Source organism: Nomascus leucogenys, chromosome 3 (genome assembly GCF_006542625.1).
Source record: "Nomascus leucogenys isolate Asia chromosome 3, Asia_NLE_v1, whole genome shotgun sequence".
Taxonomy (NCBI): Eukaryota; Metazoa; Chordata; class Mammalia; order Primates; family Hylobatidae; genus Nomascus; species Nomascus leucogenys.
In genome coordinates this window covers 72173945-72180464 of record NC_044383.1, presented here as the reverse complement: position 1 = coordinate 72180464, position 6520 = coordinate 72173945, and positions in this window count along the sequence as shown.

Here is a 6520-nt window from a genome sequence, read left to right as displayed (position 1 = left end):
AGCCTCCCGAGTAGCTGGGGCTACAGGCACGTGCCAACACACCCGCCTAATTTTTGTATTTTTAGTAGAGATGGGTTTCACCATGTTGGCCAGGCTGGTCTAGAACTTCTGACCTCGTGATACATCTGCATCATCCTCCCAAAGTGCTGGGATTATAAGCATGAGCCACCACGCCCAGCCACTTTGTCAGTTTTCGTTCCTCAGACTTCCTTTCTCCTCCACATCTCTTCACTCCTTTCTCCCCTATCTCAATTTTTTCCTCACCTAAAAATATGATTTTACCTCCCTCTTCATGGAGAATTTTGATATTGTCAGATGACACAATTTCCTTACACCAGCTTTCATTTGTATCCACTGTTTTTCATTCCCTCTCACTACAATAGAATGGTGTCCTCTGGGGTAAGGCAAATTTCTCCTCCAGTGCTCTGAAACACATTCATTTATTCAACAAATACAGAATTTCCTAGTTTGTTATAGGTTGAATTATGTCTTCCCAAAAAAGATATGTTGAAGTCTTAATCCCTAGTACCACAGAATGGAAATAGGATCATTGCAGATGTAGTGAGTTAAAATGAGGTGATGCTGGAGTAGGGTGGGTCCTAATCCAGTATGACTGCAGTCTTTATAACAGAGGGCCATAAAAAATACAGAGACACAGAAAGAACATCATGTGATGATAAAGGTAGAGGTTGAAGTTATGCAGCTGCAAGCCAAGGAATGCCATAGATTGCCTGAATACCACCAGAAGCTGAGAAGAGACAAGAAAGGTTTCAGAGGGAGCATGGCTCTACCAACTTTAAGACTTCTACTCTCCAGGACTGTGAGATAACAACTTTTTGTTTTTAGCCATCCAGTTTGTGATACTTTGTTATAAAAGCCCTAGGAAACTGATGTGCTATAATCGGCACAAAATAGTAAGCAAAACGAAGATCCCTGCCCTTGCTGTAGAGCTTAACTGCCCTGCTAAAAGCCTAGACATATAGATTATCTCTTTTTTATCCTCTATTTTCTACTTCTCCCTCTCTTCTGGCTCTCCCACTTTTAAATGTCCCAAATCTCTTTACATAAAAATTATAATATTTCTTGCCTTCAAGTTTCCTTCTAGCTACCAAGTTATCCCTCATTCTTCTTTTACAGCCACATTTCTTGAAAGAGTTATCTACACCTGCCTTGTATGCTGATCTACTCACATTGTTACCCACTGCATTCTCATCTTTGCTTCTATCACTCCACTGAATTCGCCCTTGCCAACGTCAACAGATAACAGTCTTAGCCATCATCTTTTTTCGTCTTGATTGTTATAGTGCCCTCTGTATTGGTCTTTTTGCCTCTGCTGTGGCTCTCAAAGTGGGATTCATGGGCAGATGACCTGTGCAGTCACCTAGGGCTTTGCACTCAAAGGGATCCATGTTTGATTTTAAGCTCTACTGTTGCCAACTTGAAATTCTTAATAATCTTATCTTTAAACTTGTATTTTGTAAGTGAAGTCCAATGGGACAATAGAGTACATGTGTGAGCAAGGGAGATATATGCAATATGTGTGCCTACCATTTTTTGCTGCTCCATTTCTATACAGTAGCCATGATGCTTCATGAGCACAGGATTCCAGTGGACCCATGATATGTGGGAGTTCAGTAAGGCTCGAAGTGAGTACAAAAGAAACGTGCTGAGTCTCAGTGAGCAAGGAAAGGCCATGCTTTCCACTGGGGCATCAGATCTCGCATTGAAGAAACAAAGAAGACAATGACATTCTAAGAATCTTCAGGGCCAGGAGTGGTGGCTCGCTCACACCTATAATCCTGGCACTTTGGGAGGCCGAGGCAGGCAGATCACCTGAGGTCAGGAATTCAAGACCAGCCTGGTCAACATGGCAAAACCCTGTCTCTACTACAAAAAATTAGCTGGGTGTGGTGGCGCACACCTGTAATCCCAGCTACTTGGGAGGCTGAGTCAGGAGAATCGCTTGAACTCAGGAGGTGGAAGCTGCAGTGAGCAGAGATGGCACCACTGCACTCCAGCCTGGGTGACAGAGCAAGACTCTGTCTCCAGAAAACAAAAAACAAAAGTTTCTAAGACTTGCCAGAGCCTTCCCCTACAGTTGCATTTTACACGGTGATACTCAAAAGGAAAAAGGGATGGGAAATTCAGCCTGCACTCTACCTGTCCTGCTTTGCATCCTGACGTGGGGATGCAGTAATGACCTTAGGTAGGCCAAGGAAAAGAAGCCACTACTCTGGGCCCCCCACTTGATAGTAGTGTGTCTAATCTCCAAAGTGTATGCAAATCAGTTTGGGATTGCAGATTCTTATTTAATTGGTCTGAGATGAAGCCTGAGGTTACTCACTTTTGCAAACTCCCCAGAGGTACCCATGCTGCGTCCAAGGACCACATTTTGAGTAGCAAGTCTTTAGAGGAACTTGCTCTTGGATTTCTCATGCCATGCCACTTTGACATGAGAACCCATTTTCAGCTAGGCATGGTGGCACATGCCTGTAGTCCCAGCTACTCAGGAGGCTAAGGCAGAAGGATTGCTTAGCCTAGGATTTCGTGTCCAGCCTAAGCAACATAGCAATACTCTATCTCTTAAACACACACAGACACACACACACACACACACACACACACACACACACACACACTATTCTAGTTCAGCTACCCAGGACTATATATTTTCCTACTCAAACAGTTCAAAGTTCACTTCTAACTCTTTGCTGGGAGGAGAGGGAATGGTGAATACAACTTGGATTACTAGGACAGAGTGCTCAGATGTATATGGACAAAAAGCCCTTTTTGGATAGGGTGGAATTCAGGGTGGGAAAAGAAGGGGAGCAGGCTTGAAGTTGTGTGCCTACATTGAATTCTGAGTCCAAGAATTCTAAATTGGAACCTGAATCTTTGAGGTCACTATGAAGTTATATAAGTTGAGGAAGAAGGGTAGAACACTTTTTTTTTTTTTGAGATGGAATCTCTCTGTCATCCAGGCTAGAGTGCAACGGTGCCATCTCGGCTCACTGTAACCTCCCCCTCCCAGGTTCAAGCAATTCTCCCACCTCAGTCTCCCGAGTAGCTGGGATTACAGGCACCTGCCATAATGCCCAGCAAATATTTTGTATTTTTGTAGAGATGGGGTTTCACCATGTTAGCCAAGCTGGTCTTGAACTCCTGACCCCAGGTGAACCGCCTGACTCGGCCTCCCAAAGTGCTAGGATTACAGGTGTGAGCCACCACACCCAGCCAGAACACATGTTATTTATTGGTTGGTTAGATTGGTCTACGGTTTTAAATAGACTTAAGGGTATGTAGGCTTCCATGTGCACTCTTGCCCCACACTCTCTAAATGTTGGGGGCAAATATGTGGCGCTTCATCCAACTTGAGGAAGGGGCATCTTTTTTGGATAAAGGCACTTTCCACTGCCCCTTCCAGTCTTCAAGGCCTGGTCTTCACAGTCTCTAAGCTATATCTGCCTAGAGAGAATACTTATTTCTAATTCACACAAAGGCTCAGTGTAGTCTAGTAGAAGACAGACACAATTTTTTAAAAGTAAAAGTGAACATGAAATGGAAAATACAAAAGAGCTTTGGACATAGTAAAAGTATTCTCATGAAATATAGTTCTTATATACATATACATGAAATGTGTAAGCTGGTGGTATTATGAAATATATCTTTTTCTTTTAATCATGGTCAAAAAAGTGTGAAAGCCTCAGCTCCAGGTGGTGTGCAAGGCTTTCCTAATATGATGGTATATTACCTCTCCAATATCACATCTTGTAAGAAGTTCTCCTTCCCTAGCCCTGCCATTTGCCCACTCTGCATTCTGACTAAAATGAACTTTTTTCCATTTCTAGAAGCCCCTATATTTATCTTACCCCTCTGCTTTGACACATGTTGTTCCTTCAGCCTGGATTCCTCTTTCCCTACCTCTTCACCTAGATAATGTCTATTCAGACTTGAGGTCCCAGTACAGCCTGCCTTAATTGAAAGCAAACATCTATTTAGTATGGCAAACATGCAGCAGATTTCTGCAGGAGGAATCTACCAGGTAACAGTGCTGAAAAATTTGTGTTCCTCTATGCTAGTCTTAGGCATTTATAATTTGATGATAGAATTGCAATAATAATTAAATTGTTTTTAGAGATGGAACTCACTCTTTTGCCCAGGCTAGAGTGCAGTTCGAGATCATAGCTCACTGCAGCCTGGAATTTCTGGGCTCCAGAGATCCTCCTGTCTCAGCCTTCCGAGTAGCTGAGATTACAGGTGCTAGCCACTGTTCCTGGCAATAATTAAATTAAAAAAAGTAAAATATCAGGTTTTATTTTTGTGTTCTAGAAGTTTATTTTATCATTATGATACTCAGATTTGGCCTTGGTCTTGTTGAATATTGATTTTAATGCTCGGCTTTTTGTTATTCAGCCCAAATAAATGTTTATTGCAATTCTATTTTGATCTTTAATTTTTTGTTTAATCCAAAATATACTTAGAATAATTTATTTTAATTTTTGTTTTAAAATCAAATTGGGCCGGGCACGGTGGCTCACTCCTGTAATCTCAGCACTCTGAGAGACAGCGGCGGGCAGGTCATGAGGTCAAGAGATGGAGACCATCCTGGCCAACATGGCGAAACCCCATCTCTACCAAAATACAAAAATTAGCTGGGCGTGGTGGCACGTGCCTGTAGTCCCAGCTACTTGGGAGGCTGAAAAGAATCACTTGAACCCGGGAGGCAGAGGTTGAAGTGAGCTAAGATCCAGCCACTGCACTCCAGCCTGACGACAGAGTGAGATTCCGTCTTAAATAAACAAATAAATAAAATCCAATTAAATATTCTAACTGGGGCATAGTTTTTGACTAACCTTTTGTGGTTAATTTGTAGGGGTATGAAATTGAATTCAGAAGATTTAGGCTATTCAATTTTGCTTTTTAAAGTTTGTTGGCTGCACGTAGTGGCTCACGCCTGTAATCCCAGCACTTTGAGAGGCCGAGGCGGGTGGATCACCTGAGGTAAGGAGTTCAAGACCAGCCTGACCAACATGGTGAAACCCCGTCTCTACTACAAATACAAAGAATTAGCCGGGCGTGGTGGCGGGCACCTGTAATCCTAGCTGCTCGAGAGGCTGAGGCAGGAAAATTGCTTGAACCCGGTAGGCGGAGGTTGCAGTGAGCCAAGATGGCACCATTGCACTCCAGCCTGGGCAACAACAGCAAAACTCCATCTCAGAAAAAAAAAAGAAAAAAGAAAAAAGTAAAAAAGAAAAAAAAATTTGTTGCAGGTTTTTTTGTGACCTAGAGCATGATTTTTGTCAGTATTTTTTTTTTTTTTTTTGAGACAGCGTCTCGCTGTATCCCCCAGGCTGGAATGCAATGGCGTGATCTCGGCTCACTGCAATTCTCCTACCTCAGCCTCCCAAGTACCTGGGACTACAGGCGCCTGCCACCATGCTCAGCTAATTTTTATACTTTTAATAGAGATGGGGTTTCACCATGTTGGCCAGGATGGTCTCGATCTCTTGACCTTGTGATCCACCTGCCTCGGCCTCCCAAAGTGCTGGGATTACAGGCGTGAGCTACCGCGCCCGGCCTTTTGTCAGTATTCTTTAAATGTTTGAAAAGTTGTATTCTCTGTAAAATACCAAGTTCAACATATATGTAAAATACTACTTTAAACTAATTAAATGACTTAATATTATTGTCCTTCTTTATTTATTGTCAGCCTTAGCCTAGGAAAGTGCAGTATTAAAATCTCCTATGGCAATTTTATTTCGTTTTTATGCAGTTTTATTTCTTCCCATCCCTAAGGCTATATTTTCCTTCTGCCCAGTAACTGCCCTTTCTGTACTCTAACACTTGTACCTCTTTTCCAGTTATAGAGTGGGTTTTGAGCATTTTTAGACTTTGGGGTTTGTATTTGTACTCTTTTCCCTAACCAACATTTACACAAAGTAAATACGCACACGACTGAATCAGTTTAGCAACTGATTTAATATTGTAAAAGTTCTAGTCTTCATTTATTTATATGCAAATTGCTCTAAATAAAATTGCCAATTTAACAACAAATTTAAATAATTGTCAAGATCATGAAAAAGGAGGTAGATCAAAATATGCTTATATAACAGAAATACTCAAAGGCATTTTTTATGGAATTGTTTGTAATGGATAAAAAACAAAACAAAACAAAAACAAACAAAAACCAATCCAAATGCTCACCAGTAATAGGATGGCTATAGAAATTACGAAACTTCTATAAAGTAAAATTCTATGCAACTATTGAAAATTGAAGTATATGAAGTATGAAGTATACTGACAAGAGAACGTGCCCAAATATACATATTAGGTGAAAAAGCTAGTTATAGTCATAAGATGACATGTGCGATGTGAAACCATTCTTGTTAAACATGTGAAAATAATATTAGTATCTAGAGAGAAAAAAACTGAAAGAGATACACATATTTTTATATAGTAGCTCTATTTGGCAATGAGATTACAGGACATTTTTACTTCTATTTTACATGTTTATATAATG